Source organism: Engystomops pustulosus, chromosome 1 (assembly GCF_040894005.1).
Source record: "Engystomops pustulosus chromosome 1, aEngPut4.maternal, whole genome shotgun sequence".
Lineage (NCBI taxonomy): Eukaryota > Metazoa > Chordata > Amphibia > Anura > Leptodactylidae > Engystomops > Engystomops pustulosus.
This window is the reverse complement of record NC_092411.1, coordinates 158,628,417-158,649,415: the sequence shown is the minus strand read 5'-3', so window position 1 is coordinate 158,649,415 and position 20,999 is coordinate 158,628,417.

Below are 20,999 nucleotides of genomic sequence, written 5' to 3'. Positions count from 1 at the left end.
CACTAAAATTAAGTTTACCATCCACCAATACCCCCAAGTCCTTTTCAGCTCCAGTTTTACCAAGTAATTGACGGTTTAGAACATAATTATACTTTTTGTTTCCATGGCCCAAGTGCATAACTTTACATTTATCTACATTAAACCTCATCAACCATTTCTCTGCCCACTCCTCAAGCTTCCACAAATCCCTCTGTAATGCTAAACTATCGACCTCGGTATTTATTACTTTACACAGCTTAGTATCATCTGCAAATATTGAAACTTGACTGTGTAAACCCACTACAAGGTCATTAATAAAAATATTAAAAGGAACAGCACGGTGGCTCAGTGGTTAGCATTACAGCCTTTCAGCGCTGGGGACCTGGGTTCTTATCCTAGGTCAACATCTGCAAAGAGTTTGAATGTTCTCTCTGTGTTTGGGTTTCCTCTGGATTCCTCCCACACTCAAAAACATACTGGGAGGCTGATTAGATTGTGAGCCCCATTGGGGCCGGGACTGATTTGGTAAGTTCTGTGCAGCACTGCGGAATCTGTGTGTGCTATATAAATAAAGAATTATTATTATTATAAACAAGGAAAATGAAATAAAGTAGTAAAAATTGGCAAAACACACAAACTACATATATCTAGAGATGAGCAGACCAGATGTTACAGTTTGGTGTTTGGCCTTGTGGGCACATTGACACGCCATGGATGGTAGTTAGGGGTGTTAATATACCACCAGTTGTTCAGCTGGCAATACGTCTGTCTTGCAAGGCCGAACCGGAACGGCGGGTTCACTCATCTCTACATATGTCATGTTAAAGGTCAAAATCATTGCAAAAACACATATGTGGGTTTTTAACTTCATGCATTGGTGTATGATGTAAACTCCGCCCCTCTGGTGTGCAAAATACATCAGGAGGCTCCCGCTTTCAGATGTATCTGGTGGACAGCTATGAACTACGTTATAACCTGCTGCAGCCTGATGCCGACATATTCACACCCCTACATGCCCACTTGGTGTGGGGGTAGTGTAAGCAGAAAATAATCCTGATTCCTTGCATGCACATTATTGGCACAGTGGTTTGTTCCATAAATCGGCCAATGTACAGTCCACAATTGACAGACTTACCAAGGAGGTCTGAACGAGCTCTAATGGTGTGGTCACAAGTGGTGTTTGCATTGCATTTAGAAATGGAGTGCAAACACCGGTGGACAGGATTCTGCCTGATTGCCTATACGTTTCCATTGAAATGTATGCGATCGGTAACCATACCCTAGTTTTGCCCCGGGCATTTTCATTGTGTTTCTAAACTCAATACAAACATTCCAGGGCATGTTTATAACAGCTGAAAACAGGCATACTAGCTGTGATTTTCCTACCCCCTTTATGCTAGTTGGGAGTGTAGGGGGTGGCGGTACCATACCATGCAGTGGTCTGCGCACTGCCTATAGCCTGCACTATTCTACGCCAGGTCAGACTCTGCACTGTGACCGAGTTGGGTGGCTGCTCAGCTTCTTATGGAGGGGAGAGGGGTAAGGAGCAGTCATTCCCCCCCTCCCTCTTGCACCTGGCCATTTGCAAGGGGACGAAATCTGCCCTCAGACATGATATTATGCTATGGACTGTGTCTCCTCAGACATGATATTGCGCTATGGACCGTTTGTCCTCAAGCTTCATATCACACTATGGATAGTCTGTCTGCAAGCTGCATATCATGCTATGGAGTCTGTCTTCAGGCTTCATATCATGCTATGGACAGCGTCTGCAAGCTACATATCACGCTTTGGACAGTCTGTCATAACGCTTCATATGACGCTACGGACAGTCTATTTTCAGGCTTGATATCACACTATGGACAGTCTGTCCTCTGCCTTGATATCACGCTATGGACAGCAACATACAGTCATGGATAAAAGTTTTGAGAATGATACAAATGTTAATTTTTACAAAGTCTACTGCTCGTTCCAACACCGCCTGCAGCCTCGGGATCACTGCTCCCCGATTGGGACTGATCAATCCAAGATCACATGGGTAAGTTTCAGATTACATATGTTAACCTGTTACTTGCCTGTGACTCGAGGGGTGGTGATACTGTAGGCAGCTGGTATTGGAGGGTAAGATATATATAGCCACCTGGTGTCCTGCACGGGGTCTGAATTGTTAGACACCTCTGTGTGAGATTGAAGGATGTGCCTTGGCTGTAGTGTGAGCGGCGCTTGCTGAGCCAGAACAAAAAGAGAGGGGGGGAACATTCGATGTTCAGGCAAGATACTGAACAAGGAGTACAGCAAAGCCGCAGTGAAGATCAGACATAGGGGCCGTTAGAAAAGGACGGGTGTCTGCACATCAGACATAGGGGCCACCAGAATAGGACGGGTGTCTGCAGATCAGACATAGGCTGCCAGAATAGGAGAACAGGTAAAGAATGGGTGTCTGGGATTTTGACTGGAATTAGGAGAAGAGGGAGATTGTTAAGGGGGCTTTCTGATAAACCTCTGTAACCGGTGAGCTTGAAGGTCAGCCCTTAGACCGGTAAGCAGCGACACCGGTAAGGGTCTTGAACAAATTATGCTGCGGTTTCGGAAGAGAAAGAACGTACTCCCGGAGGGAACCACTGGCGCGCTAGCAATAGTTAAGTGCGGACAAGGGACTCAAATTGTTTTTCACATGAAGGGAAAGATGCACAGACAGAAGGTTGGTTGTTGAGTGTTAAGTAGGACTGATGGAAAAGTGCAAAGTTGACATAATGGAACATGAGGGCCGGTAGCATTGTGGTGAAAAGAATAGTAGTAGTGAAGGTTTTGGGATGTGTCAGAGCATCTGATGATTGTACAAGTGAGAAAACTTGATCAGATTTGCAAACAGCGGCTTAGAGCCTCTAGCTTTGACGAACCAGGACAGAGTGACAGAAATCCTTCATAGTGCCCATTGAAGAAAGAGGCGATAAGGGACATTTCAAAGTTTTTGATGTGGAAAGAATTTGAGAAAAAGGAGATTTTATTATATTTTCCTCTAGAATGTAGACTCCACCTTTGTACCCTTGTGGTTAGAGAAGATGACACTCGCTACCATCCTTCAGTGGTGACCCTCTTAGAACAGTTTATTTTTCAGTGGTGGCCATCTTAGGAGAGTTTATATTCCCTTCGAGTCCCTGAAAGTTAATTGCCTATGATTCTACTCTGTTGGTAGCCAAAAAGGCTGGTTGAGAATAATAGTTGTAGAAAAGTGGTTTTTGTTTGTAGTTTAGCAGCTGAGCACCCTTGGAGAGTCTTGATAGATGTCTGGAATAAACGCCAGCTGAAGTGAATATTTTTACTAATTCTAGATCTCTGCTCAGATTATTCTTGGGAGCTGCACGCTGTTTGTTTGATTATTGTCCAGTTAAAACTTATTTGATCCTGACGATTGAAGAAAAGTTACTATAAAAAGTGTTGCAATGTCCCCGATACCTGCTTTCTTGCGTTTAAAGGGTTAACGAGGCCGAGCGAGTGACAGCGATGGGGCATGAATCTGCGTTTTGTTATGTTCAGAACTGACAGGCAAGTGACCTTGAAGTCTAAGATAAAGCAGAATTTCTCCATATTCAGCTGCTTGGAATCTGTGTTCTGTTATCTCGTGGGTCACAGGCTAGTGACCTTGCCAATGTGTAAAGTAAGGAGGGGGCGACGCTGCTCTGGCGGACTAAGAAGACTTGAAGGAATTTGCTTGTGATATAAGAATACAGTATGCCCTGTTTATGCCACGTAATGTGCCGATGATGTCCTGCTGTGTACTCCACAAACAGAGTTAGAGACTAAGCGGGGACAAGCCCCCAACTCTATGACAGAGCTTATGACTGACTTTTGTTCAGACGTTAAAGTCTGGTCAAAACTTTAGATAGATAGCTTAGAACACTGGGCTGGAGATGGCGAAGAGAGAATCCCATTTGTCTAGAGGAGATAAAGCAGAGACATAAATGGTAATGGAAGAGTTTCAGGAGAATCGTTTACCGCATTTGGACACATGGGGTATGACCTGACAGTGTAGTGTACATCTAGTGCACCTTGCTAGCTGTTTTGTAACGGGTTGTTACCACAGGCAGACACCTGACAGAGGAAAGAAAGCTGGCAGTCCAGATTATGCCCCTGCCCTGAGGCTTTAAGCCTCTTCACATGTTTCTAGGACTAGCCAGGGATAAGGGTTACAACTGCAGGCCTGCGATAAGGTCTGCTGCCTCCAGCCTGATGTTGCCCCTTGATGCCTGCATTGCCTCTTCCCCATTTCCCCTTAGGAGGCAATTGATGCATTTCACAGCCTTAAGTTGGCAAATCCTGTCTGCCCCGGCCCAACGCACACCCCACTGAACAAGACCTTTTATTTTATTTTGCACTAAGTATCTAGGCCACGCCACAGGTGCAGTATGGCAGTATATGATAGGATCGATCAGACAACCTAGGGTTAAAGTACCCTAGGGAGTCTGAAAAATAGTAAAAAGAAAAATTAAAAAAAAAGTTAATAAATAAATAAAAAAAAACTAAAAATTCAAATCACCCCCCTTTCCCTAGAACTGATATAAATATAAATAAACAGTAAAAATCATAAACACATTATGTATCGACGCGTCTGAAAATGCCCGATCTATCAAAATATACTAGCGATTTTAACCCCGTAACGGAAAATAGCTCCCACTTTATTGCCATTTGAAAAATATTTTAAAAATCTATAAAAAATGATCAAAAGGTCGTACAGACCTAAAAATGATATCATTGAAAATATTATCAAATGTCGCAAAAAATTACACCAACCACATCTCCTTACAACAAAGTATAAAAAAGTTATTAGCGCCAGAAGATGGCAAAATAAAAAACTAAAATTTGTACAGGAGGTTTTAATTTTTGTAAATGTATGAAAACATTCTAAAACCTATACAAATTTGGTATCCCTGTAATCGTACCAACCCAGTTGAAGCCGTAATATCCAAGCCCACAAGAAAATGGCGAAAATGCGTTTTTTCACCATTCTCACTACATTTGGAATTTTTTTCCCGCTTCCCAGTACATGGCATGGAATATTCAATACCATCACTATGAAGTGCAATTTGTTAAGCAGAAAACAAGCTGCCACACAGCTCTTTACGAGTAAAAATAAAAAAGTTATAGATTTTTGAAGGTGGGGAGTGAAAAATGGAAATGAAAAAACAGGAAAGAGCCCGGTCCTTAACCGGTTAAAGATCTCATTGATGCTCTCATACTTCCACAAGAGGTGAGGATGGTAAAAGTAAAGACACAAAATTTGGTAACTCCACAAGCCAAGGACAAGTATGTGGCCGACAGGGTGGCGAAGGCAGCTACACAGATGGAACCCAGAGAAGTGAAGTCTCAGTGGTGAGTTCTGACCTAAAAAGTTTGATCCACATATGGCCCATGTGTCATCAGAAGAGAAGGAAGTGTGGAGGAGAGCTAGAGCCCAGAAAAGACCTGGATGCTGGGAGCGAGGGTGTGCCTGCAGAGAGCCCTGAATCTGACAGTCAAGTAGCCCACGGACACACACACACATCCAAAATGGCAATGTTAGTGCTCATAAACCGCCAGTGGTTTCCCCCGGGCGTTACTACCAATGTCAATAGACTAGTAAAAGCCTGTATAGTCTGTGCCCACGACGACCCGAGTAAGGTGGTAAAGACCCCACAGAAGGTGACACCCAACCTGCTGTATCACTTCCAAAGACTGCAGATGGATTTTATCCAGCTACCAAAAAGTGGTATGTAGGAATACAGGCTTGTGTGCATTGATCTCTTTCTAGGAGGCCAGAAGCTTTTCCCACGACCAAGGCTACCACCAGAGCTGCAACCAAGAAGTTGGTGAGTGAGATTTTTCTGCAGGTTTGGGCTTCCAGAGACCATAGAGTCTGGTCGCAGAACCCACTTCACTGGACAGGTAAAGACTTGAAACCTTGTCCCTCCTGGGTGTTGAACAGGCCCTGTACACCCCTTACCATCCCCAAGTTAGTGGTGGGCTTGAAAGACAAAACGGCACTCAAGTTAGAGATCCAGGAGGCCATAGAGGAAACAGGGAAACCATGGCCCGAGTGACTTCCTGCTGCCCACCATTCAGTTAGGACCACCCTTAACAGAAAGATGGGATTGTCCCCCTTTGAAGTACTTTTTGGCTGTGCACCCAGACTAGGCCTCTACTTTCCACAGACCCTATAGCTGATGGCAGGAAACAAGGTGGAACATGCCACACAGTTGAGCAAGGCCTTGGAAAAGGTCCGCAGAAGTGTTTCTGATTCCTTTTCAGATCCAGACAGATATCTCAGGATGCATACCCTGAAGTCTGGAGACTACCTGGTGGTAAAGAGATGCACCAGAGTGAAAGAGTCTGGAGCCTAGCAACGACGGTCCTTTCCAAGTCCTGCTGACCAGTGCCACGTCTGTGAAGCTAAAGGGAAGCCAGCATGCTTCCACGCTTTCTATTGCAAGCTTATGCTCAGGGACACCCAAACCATGAGTATCACTGTATCTATAGGGCTGACCAGGATGCCCCCAGGTAGGAGACTTTACCTATGGTTGGTGCAACAAGACAATGACCTTCTTTAACATTGACAACACAGTTAACCCTGTATTAGCAGTGTCTGATGTAAGATGGTGGGAGCGGCTTGTTGCATGTACATCCCGGATGACATCGCCCCTATGGATCCCTTGAAAAGATTGAAGGACTGTCCAGGGAACTCAAGAGAAACTCATGAGCGGACGATATATCCTTCACTGTGTTTGGGGGATTGGAAGGGTTTCCTTTAAGTGGGGGTGATATTGGGTATTCTGATTTTACTCCTGTCATTTATTGCATGTTATGTGTTCCCCCTCATCAAGTCCAACAAGTATCATGGGTATCAGTAGGTAGACATGCCAAAGACCCCTCACTCAAGTTACTTAAATTTTCATAATGGAAATATCCCTCTGAGATCAACCACCCCTTAAACATATCAAACAGCCCCCCTGGAGTAGGAAAAGGTAGAGTAGAGATTTGAAAGTCCACTAAATGGGAGCACACCCAACAAGGGTATGCTGTCATCCAACTGGTGAAGAGGAGAACAATGCACATATGGACAGATCTGTAGGTCCTTCTAGACTAACAGTAGCTGAGAGAAATTCCAGGATTTAGGGGGGACTGTTAAGGTAAACCTAGCTGATAGATCAAATCCTGTCATTTCTACTTGTCTTATTTTCCTGAAAAGTACTGTAATAGAAACAATGAACTCAAGATGTCACCGAGATCTTAGAACACACCCAAAACATCAATGCTGAAGAATTTCAGAAATTCACTATGATGACGTCAACGTGTGACAGCAGGGAAACTCTCCAATCAAGAGACTACATGAGCTGGGAACTCTGATATGTTATGATTTGTATTCTCCTCCTTTTATGCTTTTTTTCCTATTTTTCTATATAGACTTGTGAAACCAAATAAAGCTTGGGCAGTGCTGATTTTTGCCCTGGGCGACAAGTAGCATGAGCATGTTTTGTATCAGCAGTGGTCTGGTTTATTTCATTGCGACCGTGCACACATGCTTAAATAATTTGGAAACACATAGCCAATACACACTAAAAGAGGATATCTTTAATCCTACCCTAAATTTGCATTAACTCATTCTAACTGTCAATAAAAGCTTTTGTTACTTATAATATGATTGCACTTGTATTTCTGCATGTGATAAAAAGATCCAACAAACACGCATAAAAACCAGAGGGCAACAGATCATGTTTGTGTCATTCTCAAAACTTTTGGCCATGACTGTAGGTTATGTCCCCCTAGTGCTCCCTCGGTTCCTCCTTGGGATCTTAACCTGGCTTTATCTGTTTTGACAGGTCCTCCCTCTCTCTCCAGGATTTCTCTCTTTGGAACCTCTCACTCAAATCGGTCTTTCTATTGGCTATTACTAAAGCCCACAGGGTGGGTGAAATACAGGCCTTTTCATGTAAACCCCCATAATTTAGAATTCTAGAAGTCTGTATTGGAATTAAACATCAGCCCTCTTTTTTACCTAAGGTGGTCTCAGCTTTCCATTGTCAGTCATTCCCTGGATGTACGTAGGTGCATCCTCCATTACATGCAAAAAAACGAGTTTAGAACCGCTAACCATCTTGTCCAATTCCAGGGAAAGAATAAAGGGAAAGTGGCTTGTAGTGACTGTAGTGTAGGAAAGTGACTATAGCTCGATGGATCAGAACTGTTATTGCCTCCTGTCACCAGACCAGAGATTTACCAATTCCTCTGGGGCTCAAGGCCATTCACTCCACCTCATGGGCTGAAGGTGCTTCAGCTTCACTAGAACAGATATGCAGGGCAGCTACCTGGGCTAATTCTACTGCCTTCTTCCGACATTATAAATTGGACATTTCTTCAGCTGAGGACTTATCCTTCAGTAGGAAGGTGTTGTCTGCTGTTGTCCTACTTAGGAATGTTTTCTCTGTTATTCCTCCTGTGTTGCCGCTGTGGAGGCATAGGGGAAAGATGAAAATAACACTTACCGGTAATTGGATTTCCCTTTTAGCCTCCACAGTGCCACGGGTATTTCCCTCCCATATGATATTAAAAAATAATATTTTCTTTTTCTGTTTTACTTCCGAGCGGAGGAAAGTTGTGTTTATATGGATATGTAACTACGTATGATCTAATAAAATTGTTCAGCTTACATCTGGATAAACTGGTGAGTGTTGAGGAGGGGCTACATTTAAAGGATTCCAGTCCTTTTGTTTCCCGTCCCTGGGGATGGGGGAATCCTCCTGTGGTGCCACTGTGGAGACTAAAAGGGAAAATCCAATTACCGGTAAGTGTAATTTTCATCTTTTTGATCTTACCAATTGGCTGCAAAGAGTACAATATTTAAAGGGGTCTGAATACTTTCCCTACCCACTGTATCAGGACTGATGGGGCTTCCAAATAAAATCAGTTACAGACGGTCCCCTACTTAAGAACACTCGACTTACATACGACCCCTAGTTACAAACGGACCACTGGATATTGGTAATTTATTGTACTTTAGTCCTAGGCTACAATAAACAGCTGTAACAGTTATCACAGGTGTCTGTAATGAGGCTTTAGTGTTAATCCTGGTTCTTATGACAACCCAACATTTTTAAAATCCAATTGTCACAGAGACCAAAAAAGTTCTGGCTGGGATTACAATGATAAAATATACAGTTCCGACTTACATACAAATTCAACTTAAGATCAAACCTACAGACCCTATCTTGTATGTAACCCGGGGACTGCCTGTATTTATAGCTCTATCAAATGACAGCCAAATACAAAAAAATCTAAATATAAAGATGTCACAAATTTAGTTCAGGGTGTCCTGTCAGTAACCTGCTAGCCAAAATATTACTTGAAATTCTCTGAGCCAGAACCTCTTACTTCTGAAGATCAAAAATCTAAGAACACAAGCGGAAGAACTTTATATACAGATTCCGCAGCGCTGCACAGAGCTTGTCAAATCGGTCCCTGTCCCCAATGGGGCTCACAATCTAATCAACCTACCAGTATGTTTTGGAGTGTGGGAGAAAACCGGAGGAAACGGAAGAAACACACGCAAACACGGAGAGAACATACAAATTTTTTGCAGATGTTGACCCGGGACTTGAACCCAGGTTCCCAGTGCTGCAAGGTTGTAGTGCTAACCACTAAGCCACCGATCTGACCAATATCTAAATTTTATTTCTGTCAAAATGTATTTGCATAATGGGGCAAATTTACTTACCTGCTCCTGTCATGATCCCCGATTCGGTCGGTCCGACGATGATGAAGTCTGGCGCGATTCATGAAGCTTGTGCGCCCGAGTTCCTGCATCCGTCGCTTCCCCGCCGGTGCTCACTTTCTTCTTCCCGGTGCTTGTAAGTGCGTGTCCTGCGGCACAATTCTAAATGTTCAATCCCGCACGAAGTCTGAATCCGTCAGGTTGTCCGACGGGCGCTCCCCGATTTGTGTTGCGTGCAAGCCGACGGCGATGCGCCAAAATACGGCTGCATGTGCCAGAATCCCCTGTTAAACGCACCGCAAAACGGAAATCGTCGGGAAGTGAAAAATGTGCTCCGCGGACCCTTAGTAAATGAGCCCCAATATGTCAAAGAACGAGGGCATTCAGTGCATAATTTATTAATTCAATCATATGAAGACATTGAATGAAATACAGAGGACTGGCTACCAGGGGGGCAAAAGGGTGGTGACTATAAACCTGGGACACTGTGGGCCTACTTCGGAGATTTCAACTCTAGAGACACAGATAGAGTTGTACACAAGGGGCACATTTATCTATGATGATGCCCCGCCAGCTGAGACTCGCCTGATCCATCAGGAGGCTTCGGCCTCCTGTTAAATCCGTGCAGCGTGACGATGCACCGCCAGAGCACTTCTATGCCAGTTCTGACCACACCCTAAGGCAGTGATGGCGAACCTTTTAGAGACAGAGTGCCCAAACTATAACCAAAATCCACTTATTTACCATGACGTGCCAACATGGCATTTCTAGCAGTAAATTATTGCTACCTGCTCTTCAACATCTCTCACTCGTATAGGCCCCTTGAGGCCACTAATACAGTTGAAAGAAGGAGGGCACATTCAGACTATCATTGTAGCTTCTCTCCAGGGTCTCTCTGTACATTAAGAATATTCTGCAGTTCTATCAACACTCTCACTTTTACCGTAGTTCCAAACAGCCAATAAAGTGTCATTTTAAAATAGCCCCGATTGCAGCATCTCTTAAATTTCCTGGGTCGGCAGGAAGATTTGGTGAATTTGGTCCTGTTTAGTGAGCTCGGTCTTGGGGTCAATGGCCTGAGTGCCCACAGAAAGGGCTCTGAGTGCCACCTCTGGCACCCGTGCCATAGGTTCGCCACCACTGCCCTAAGGGTTAACAGAAGCAGCAGTGGTTATCTCTGCCTCACTGAAGGTGCCTGTGACAGGAGAGAAGTACTAGTGTTCTAAGGGATAACACAGCAGAAATCCTTAGAGCAGGGCTGTAGTACCTCCTCGCCTGCTCTGCTCCTCTTCGACGGGACGAAAACTCTTCCTGTCTCCCACCCGCATGCCGCACCAATCCATTAAAGGAACCTTTTTGAAAATGTTATTCCATAAGAGCCTTACAATATGCACATGCCTCCCAATAGATATGTAGCCACAGAACATACCCCCAGTAGATAGTTAGCCACAGCACATGCCCCCGAGTAGATAGCTAGCCACAGAACATGCTTCTCAGTAGATAGCTAGTCACAGTACATTCCCCCCAGTAGATAGCTAGCCACAGAACATACCCCCAGTAGATAGGTAGCCACAGCACATGCCCCCAAGTAGATAGGTAGCCACAGTACATGCCCTCAAGTAGATAGGTAGCCACAGCACATGCCCCCAGTGGATAGCTAGCCACAGCACATACCCCCCAGTAGATAGCTAGCCACAGCACATGCCCCCAGTAGATAGCTAGCCACAGCACATGCCCCTTAGTAGATAGCTAGCCACAGCACATGCCCCCAGTAGATAGCTAGCCACACCACATGCACCCCAGTAGATAGCTAGCCACATCACATGCCCCCAGTAGATAGCTAGCCACAGCACATACCCCCCAGTAGATAGCTAGCCACAGCACATACCCCCCAGTAGATAGCTAGCCACAGCACATGCCTCCCAGTAGATAGCTAGCCATAGCACAAGCCTCTCAGTAGATAGCCAGCCACAGCACATGCCCCCCAGTAGCTAGCCACAGCACATACCCCCCAGTAGATAGCTAGCCACAGCACATGCCTCCCAGTAGATAGCTAGCCATAGCACAAGCCTCTCAGTAGATAGCCAGCCACAGCACATACCCCCAGTAGATAGCTAGCCACAGCACATGCCCCCCAGTAGATAGCTAGCCACAGCACATGCCCCCCAGTAGATAGCTAGCCACAGCACATGCCCCCCAGTAGATAGCTAGCCACAGCACATGCACCCCAGTAGCTAGCCGCAGCACATGCCTCCCATTAGATAGCTAGCCATAGCACATGCCCCCCAGTAGATAGCTAGCCTCAGCACATGCCCCCCCAATAGATAGCTAGTCACAGCAAAAAAAAAAAAGGAACATTCACCCAACTGCACTCCCTGCAGCCGGCTCCTCGTCGCTCCCACACTCTTCTCTTTGACCCAGACTTATACAGGCTGGTGAGTTGACATCAGTGGGGAAGGGAGGAGCTGTACATGAGCACAAAGGTGGGGGCTTAGAGCTGAGGAGTGAGCAGCACAGACAATTCATGTGTTGTTTTCTTGAAATGCAGCCAAACCAAAACCAACCCTTGGAACTATACAGAGGATTCTGTCAGGGTACAAGGTAAGTTTTAACACACAATTATACTGTAATGCAAATGCTTAGAGAAGGCACATTTGTAATGCAGGTGTGATGGGCTTCTGTAACCTGTCTTTAGTGAAAATAAGCTCCCTGGTGACAGATTCCCTTTAATAGGTAGATTTCTGATGATAGACTTTCTTTAAGATAGCACTAAGTATGATGCATCTTGGGCTGCCTGGACTGCAAGAAGTGGCTTTGTCTTGCACACTCTGTGTTGATGACCTGGGTGCCCATAGAAAAGGGCTCTCCGTGCCATAGGTTGGCCTCCACTGCCACTTATTATACCATTAATCCTTTGACCAGATTAAACGAAACTGAATTTAACAAAGTGCACCGCTCTTGGTGTGATGGCACCAGGGAACTCATTTAACTCTATAAAACACAGGTTCACATGAGTTTGTCTTTGCCCATCTGTCCAGTTATCACTTATAATTTGTCTATTTCTTATCCTTATATCTATCAAAAGATAGAAATAAAAAATATATATAAATTTCTTATCTGACCGGAGCTCCAGACGTTCACAGAGGTTTTCACTCCAAACGTTCACAATAATTGTTCTCGTTTGCCCTCCGTTCTGCTCACAGCACAAATCCACAGATTCTCCAGATAAGAGTAGCCCACTGTTCAGACCCACGTGGATGCAGTTTTCGTTCCACCTATTGTTATCACCGTTCACCACAGCAGACCACTAGAAGAAACACGCACTCCAATCGTGTAGAATGTCTTCATAAAATGTTTTAATAAAATCGAATACTACTCACAAACGTTTAGTAAAAATGTGCATATCTATAGAAAGGACACCAGCCTCAAACTACCGCCCAACCCTGGGTTTCGCCGACACGGCTTCTTCCGGGGTGTAGCTGGTGTATAACTCCCGTCCTCTCTTATGTGAGGTAATTAGCATACAGCATACAACATTATAGCAACATTATAACAATATGATATACAGATAAATTTCCTTAAGATGTCGACGTGACCTGCTCAAATTAGCTGCAGGCATATTTTCTATGTGTGCACTGTTCCCAGTGCTACACCTGTACCTCCAGAGCTGCACTGCCGCCCTGTCCACCCAAAGCTACGTATGTCGCTAATGGGCGGTTTCTAACTGCAGACCATTCCCTGGGTGTCCTACTTGTCCGGACCAATCCGCTATCAAGTACCACTCCCTTGCCCCACATGGGTCATCTCAGGCCCTTTTACCCTATTTGGCAGCTCTCACTCATTGAAAAAGGGGGGGTTGAATCCTCCGAACTAAGACAGCATCCAAATTAACCCACCCGCAGATATACTGCTCAATTAGTCCCGAAAAGCACAGAAATTAACAGAGAAAATGGCGTCGCCGCATCATTGTTCCTAGGCTGTTTGACAGTCTGTGCTTCTCAACTGTGTACAGCGGAGATTCCCCATAGGTCGAAAATGAAGATTCGATTATTCTATTTAACACATCCATATTTTTCTATGATTCAACAATTATCCAACTTTTTAAACCCTGTTTAGATCTTCCAGTTTCTTCTTTATTGTCTATATGTAGGTAGACATGTTTCGGCACACATCCAACCATCCATATATTAGGTATGTATTCAATATTATCTAGTGGTTTAGTGTCAAATAAAGGATCAAAGCTAAAGTGCAATATTTGTGTGTATATAAGTTTCTTTTGTAAGGATCCCCATCATTTAATAATAATGCAAAGTTTTGTCCATGTAGTGTGTAACCGAAAAAACGAGGATAAAAATGTGACTTCGACTAAAGCTCTGTGATCCGTGTATTTTAATCCTCCTTTAGAAAACATTTTATTTCAAAATCTATATTTAGTCCTCTAGGTTCCAATGTGTGTAATTTGTGTATCCAATATCCTTCCCTTTTGTTTAATTTTGTTTTGATATGTTCTCCTCGCCAGTGTGTCCTAACTTTCTCTATGGCTGTGAAGTAAGTGCCCTGTGGGTTTGAATGCTGACATTAAAATGTGCCGGAACGCTATGATTTGTGATACCTTTCCTGATATTGCGGCAATGCTCTGCCACCCTGGTTTTGATCTTACAACTAGTTCTGCCTACATACCCCATGCCGCAAGGGCAAATCAAGAGATATATTACATTGGTGGTATTACAACTCATATTTTCTTTTAGTTTTATATCTTGTCCATTATATTCTATATTCCTATTATCTGGTTTCGTTATCTGTCTAGTTTCTTTGCATGCCTTGCAGCATTTACAGTGTGTGAACTTGCCTTCCATTCTGGTCTGGGAGTTACCTATTTCATTTTTGACATAGCTTCTGGTCAAGATATCCTTAAAGGGAACCTACCACCACGATTCTACCTATAAAGGTAGAACGGGTGGTAGGTGGATATATGGGACGTGAGGATAGCTCTTTTTAGAGCTAATCCACACGTCCCCGCTAACTTTTGGTAAACTTTATTCCCCTAATATGTAAATTTTGTTATGCGGCTACTGGGGCGTGGAGTAGCCAGGCACGAGGCTACACAGCGTGGCTACTCCATGCCCCAGTAGCCACGTTATTCCTCCTACCCTGTTGTGTGCGGCGCCAGCTCCTTGTAGCTGCGCACCCTCGTCCGACGAGCCGGAGTTCTGCGCATGCGCAGCAGCTCCGTCCTCGGGGCTGTGGCTGCTCAGCCGCAGGCCTGCGTTCTGGGCATACGCAGAACGCCACCATGTCGGACGAGGGCGCGCAGCTACGAGGAGCTGCGCGCCGCACACAACAGGGTAGGAGGAGTAACGTGGCTACTGGGGCATGGAGTAGCCGCGCGGTGTAGCCTCTTGCCCGAATACTCCACGCCGGATTAGCTGCATAACAAAATTTACATATTAGGGGAATAAAGTTTACCAAAAGTTAGCGGGGACGTGAGGATTAGCTCTAAAAAGAGCTATCCTCACGCCCCTTACATCCACCTACCACCCGTTCTACGTTTATAGGTGGTGGTAGGTTCCCTTTAAGGGAGAGTATCTACAGAACACTGTCTGAGGTTTTTCTACCAACTTTTCCCCTATTATCGGATCGCTTTTCAATATGTGCCAATGCTTTTTAATTATGATTCTGACTTTTAGTGCATCTATAGAGTAGGTTGTGACGAAAAGGGGGTTTATCTTGTCCCTATTCTCACTTTCTTTTTCTTTATCTTTTAATCTCTCACTGAAGAGTTCTTCCGGGTAACCCCGTTCCCTAAATCTTTCTTTAACCCCTTAACGCTCTGCGCCGTAGCTCTACGGCGCAGAGGTATAAGGGATGTATGAAGAGGGCTCACGGGCTGAGTCCTCTTCATACAGAGGTGGGGGTTTTTGCATTTTGCACAAAACCCCCACCGCTAATAACCGCGGTCGGTGCTTGCACCGATCGCGGCTATTAACCCTCTAAACACCGCCGGCAAAGTCGCCGGCGGCGTTTAAAAGACGGCGGCGCGCGGTGCGCATCTTTTTTTCGATCGCCGCGCCCCCGAACGTCATCGGGGGGCGGCGATCGGTTACCATGGTAGCCTCGGGTCTTCTTTTGACACGAGGCTACATGGTTTATGCAGGTTCGTTACAATGAGCCAGTGGCTCATTGTAATGTATGACCTGCAAAAATGCCATATATTGCAATACTGTAGTATTGCAGTATATGGTAGGAGCGATCAGACCATCTAGGGTTAATGTACCCTAGATGGTCTAAAAAATAGTGAAAAAAAAAAGAAAAAAAAAGTTTAAAAAATAAAAAAAATTAATAAAATATTAAAAGTTCAAATCACCCCCCTTTCCCTAGAATGGATATAAAACGTAACAAACAGTAAAAATCACAGACATATTAGGTATCGCCGCGTCCCAAAATGCCCGATCTATCAAAATATAAAAACGGTTACGGCTGGCGGTGACCTCCGAGGCGGGAAATGGCGCCCAAATGTCCGAAATGTGACTTTTACACCTTTTTACATAACATAAAAAATTAAATAAAAAATTATCAAAATGTCGCACAGACCTCAAAATGGTAGCAATGAAAACATCGCCTCATTTCGCAAAAAATGACCCCTCACACATCTCCGTGCGCCAAAGTATGAAAAAGTTATTAGCGTCAGAAGAAATTTTTTTTCTTTTTTGTACACATTCGTTTAATTTTTGAAAATGTATTAAAACACAATAAAACCTATATAAATTTGGTATCACCGCGATTGCACCGAACCAAAGAATAAAGTAGGCATGTTATTTGGAGCGAAGAGTGAAAGTTGTAAAAACTGAGCCCACAAGAACGAGACGCACGTGTGGTTTTTTTTAAATTTTTCCACATTTGGAATTTTTTTTCAGCTTCGCAATACACGGCATGTTAAAATAAATAACATTACGGGAAAGTAAAATTTGTTACGCACAAAATAAGCCCTCACACAGGTCTGTACACGTAAAAATGAAAAAGTTATGGATTTTTGAAGTTGGAGAGCGAGAAATCAGCCGAAAAACCCTGCGTCCTTAAGGGGTTAATCACCTGGGTTTGTTTTTCTATATCTCCCTCATTCATACAATTTTCCTCAACCCTTCTAATTTGTCCCCTAGGGATATTGTTTACCCAAGGCCTATGGCGACAATTGTCGAATTGTACATAGTTGTTAACATAAATGGGTTTAAAATAATTCCTGTTTTTAATTTTGTTCCCCTCATGAAAGAGTTCAAGATCCAAGAAGCGAACAATGCTATCGTTCTTCTTGTACGTAAATTTTAAGTTGTAATCATTATTATTGATGTATTTAATGAACTCCTCCAATTGTCTGTGGGTACCCTTCCAAATTATTACAAAATCATCAATGTAGCATTTAAATAACACTAAATTGTCCCTATATTAGTTGTTAGATCCCAAAAAATAAACTCCTCCTCCCATTTTTCCATGTACAGGATGGCGAACGAGGGGGCAAACTTCGCTCCCATGTCTGTTCTGCCAACCTGTACATAGAAACATTCATCGAACCAGAAGTAATTGTGTTGTAGGCAAAATTTAATCGCCTGCAGCAAGAAATATCTTTTCTCCCATCCAATGTCCCTAATGTATCCTTATATCTGTCTATCTAACCATTTATCTATCTATCTATCTATCTATCAATCTGGAGTAATGATGCACAAAACAATTTCCCAACGGGATTAATAAACTTTTATTCTATTCTATCATCTATAAGTATATACTCAAGTATAAACCTACCCGAGTATAAGCCGAGGTATCTAATTTTACCAAAAAAACTGGAAAAAACGATTGACTCGAGTATAAGCCATGGGTAGGAAATTAAATGGTCCCAGTCTGTCCCCAGTATACAGCCAGACAGCGCATGCCCCCCAGTATATAGCCAGAAGCCCTTGTCCCCAGTATATAGCCTGCAGCCCCTGCCCCCAGTATACAGCCTGAATCCCGTGCCCCCCAGAATACAGCCTGCAGCCCCTGCCCCCCAGTATACAGCATGCAGCCCCCCAGTATACCGCCTGCATCCCCCTAGTATATAGCCTGCAGCCCCCTCTATACAGTCTGCAGCCCGTCTCTAGTACACAGCCTGCAGCCCCCCTGTCCCTAGTATACAGCCCCTCACCGATGCCTATACACCGACAGCCTATAAGAAAAAAAAAAAGTTTACTCACCTAACGACGCCCACTAGCAGGTGCCCATCTATCCATCGATGTTCTGGTTCCGGCTCCGGCTCTCCGTGCGGTGCCGTTGCTCGAGCTGTGAGGTTGGCAGCTCGCTGACATCATAGTGTGTGCCAATTGAGAGGGAGTTGGAGCCAGAACATCGATGGCTAGAAAAGCATCTTCAGGGAGGGCGTTGGAAGGTGAGTACATTTTTTTTTTTTTTATTCAAGTATAAGCTATGTTAAGCTCTGCTTCTATTCGAATATAAAGGGTAATCTACATTATATTTATGTATCTTTCAATCTATCATCTTTCATATTTATCTTCTCATCAATCTACCTATCTAATATATAAAGCTGAGTGTATGTGTGTGGTTGTATGCAGAGGTCGCACTAACATATTTCTAGAAGGGTAATAATACTCCTCCTAGTATTTTTGAGGAGTATTTTTAGCCGGGAAGGAGTATGAAATTTTCAGTAATACAAGTATATAACTCATAGCTGTATATAATGTTGATAGACGCTAATTTTATAAGAAAATCATGTGTCAGTATCTTCTGTGTTTAAATAGCAAATTGAGGCAGTTGTAGTGATGTTACATCATGCATTGCCCAGACTGGAGCTGACGCCACCAACCCCCCAACCACAGTAGCCGAAACCTCCCACCACCACACTGCGGCCGCCGAGACCTCCCACCACCACGCTGTGGCTAACGCCGCTGACACCAAACGTCCAGACTGCGACTAACACACAATGGAGCAGATTTACTTACCCGGTCCATTTGCGATCCAGCGGCGCGTTCTCTGTGGTGGATTCGGGTCCGGCCGGGATTCATTAAGGCAGTTCCTCCGACGTCCACCAGGTGGCGCTGCTGCGCTGAAGAGCATCGGAACGCACTCAATTTCACCGCCCTATTCCTAGTGAAGGTAAGTGCAAGCTCTGCGACACTTTTCTTTTTTTAAATGCGGCGGTTTTTCCAAATCCGTCGGGTTTCCGTTCGGCCACGCCCCCTGATTTCCGTTGCGTGCATGCCAGCGCTGATGCGCCACAATCCGATCGCGTGCACCAAAATCCCGGGGCAATTCAGGGGAAATCGGTGCAAATCGGAAATATTCGGGTAACACGTCGGGAAAATGCGGATCGGGCCCGTAGTAAATGACCCCCAATGTATCCCTCTCCCCATGTGACCAGACTGTGGCAGCCGCCGCCGAGCCCCAGTGGCCAGACTGCAGCTGACACTGCAAATCCATGATAGTTGCTTTGTAAAATGCTTTTTTTAAAAAGAAATGTTGGTTTATTTTTTTTTTGGTTTTTTTATTAATTGAATTTGCTTCTTTGTCATTTTTTACGTGTTTTTACTGTTTATGCAGTCCGGTTTCACATACACCTCATGCCACCTCAGCACCTGCCAGACACGCAGTCCCACGTAACATATACCTCATGCCACCTCAGCACCAGACATGCAGTCCCACGTAACACACACCTGCCACCTCAGCACCCGCCAGACACGCAGTCCCACGTAACATAAACCTCATGCCACCTCAGCACCAGACATGCAGTCCCACGTAACACACACCTGCCACCTCAGCACCTGCCAGACACGCATTCCCACATAACATATACCTCATGCCACCTCAGCACCAGACATGCAGTCCCACGTAACACACACCTGCCACCTCAGCACCCGCCAGACACACAGGGGCAAATTTACTTACCCGGTCCATTCGCGTTCCAGCGGCGGCTTCTCCGCTCTGGATTCGGGTCCGGCCGGGATTTAATAAGGTAGTTCTTCCGCCGTCCACCAGGTGGCGCTGCTGCGCTGAAAGTAAACTCATCGCGCCGGAATGCACCGAGCTGGACCAGGTGAAGGTAAGCGGTCCTTATGCGACACATTTTCGGTTTTTAAATGCGGCGGTTTTTCCGAATACGTCGGGTTTTCGTTCGGCCACGCCCCCCGATTTCCGTCGCGCGCATGCCAGCGCCGATGCGCCACAATCCGATCGCGTGCGCCAAAATCCCGGGGCAATTTAAGTACAAGCGGCGCAAAACGGAAATATTCGGGTAACACGTCGGGAAAACGCGAATCGGGCCCTTAATAAATGACCCCCACAGTCTTACGTAACATAAACCTCATGCCACCTCAGCACCAGACATGCAGTCCCACGTAACACACACCTGCCACCTCAGCAGCCGCCAGTCACACAGTCCCACGTAAGGCCACGGTCACACGTACTGCTAGACGTCCGTTCATAACGCGCACAGGGGGAGGTCCTTGGCCCGAACGCACATGCGTTTCCAGAGAAACGCATGCGATCGGCTTAACAATCGCATGCGTCTCCCTGGAAACGCATGTGCGTTCGGGCCAAGGACCTCCCCCTATGCGCTAGCGTCGCGTTATGACGGACGCCTAGCGGTACGTGTGACCGCGGCCTAACATATACCTCAGCACCAGACATGCAGTCCCACGTAACACACACCTGCCACCTCAGCACCTGTCAGACATGCAGTCCTATGTAAAATGCACCTCATGCCAACTCAGCACCTGCAAGACATGCAGTAACATACAGGTCTTCCCTGACCTTATCACATCCACTCCTGTCAGGCCCCCTCACCTCCATACACATGTATGCACACAGTACCTGTACACGTTCTACTTGCAGACAGCCATTACAGCTCTAGTTCCTGTGAGGAGACTGCATAGTAAGCCACGCTCCTTTCCCAGAGGCTCCGCCCCTCACGTGACATCACGGCTACCCGGGGCAGCTCCATTCTACAGGCTACCAGCGCTGTAGTGTGTGCTGAGCAGTGCCGGCCCGCGCGCTGCCATTGTCAGGTCCTGCACACCATTGCTGTGCGCTCCGGACCGCTCAGCCCACACACTACAGGGGATAATTGCTGGGGAGTAATGGCGCCTCATCATGCGTCTATGACGCTTGGTGAGGCGTTAATGCGACTCTGGTTGTATGTGTGTATGTCCGCTATAGGAATCTGCACAGGAATCATGTTTACAATCACTAAATTAGCCGCTCTCTGTGACTCACAAACATCATTGATTAAGTTTTGAGC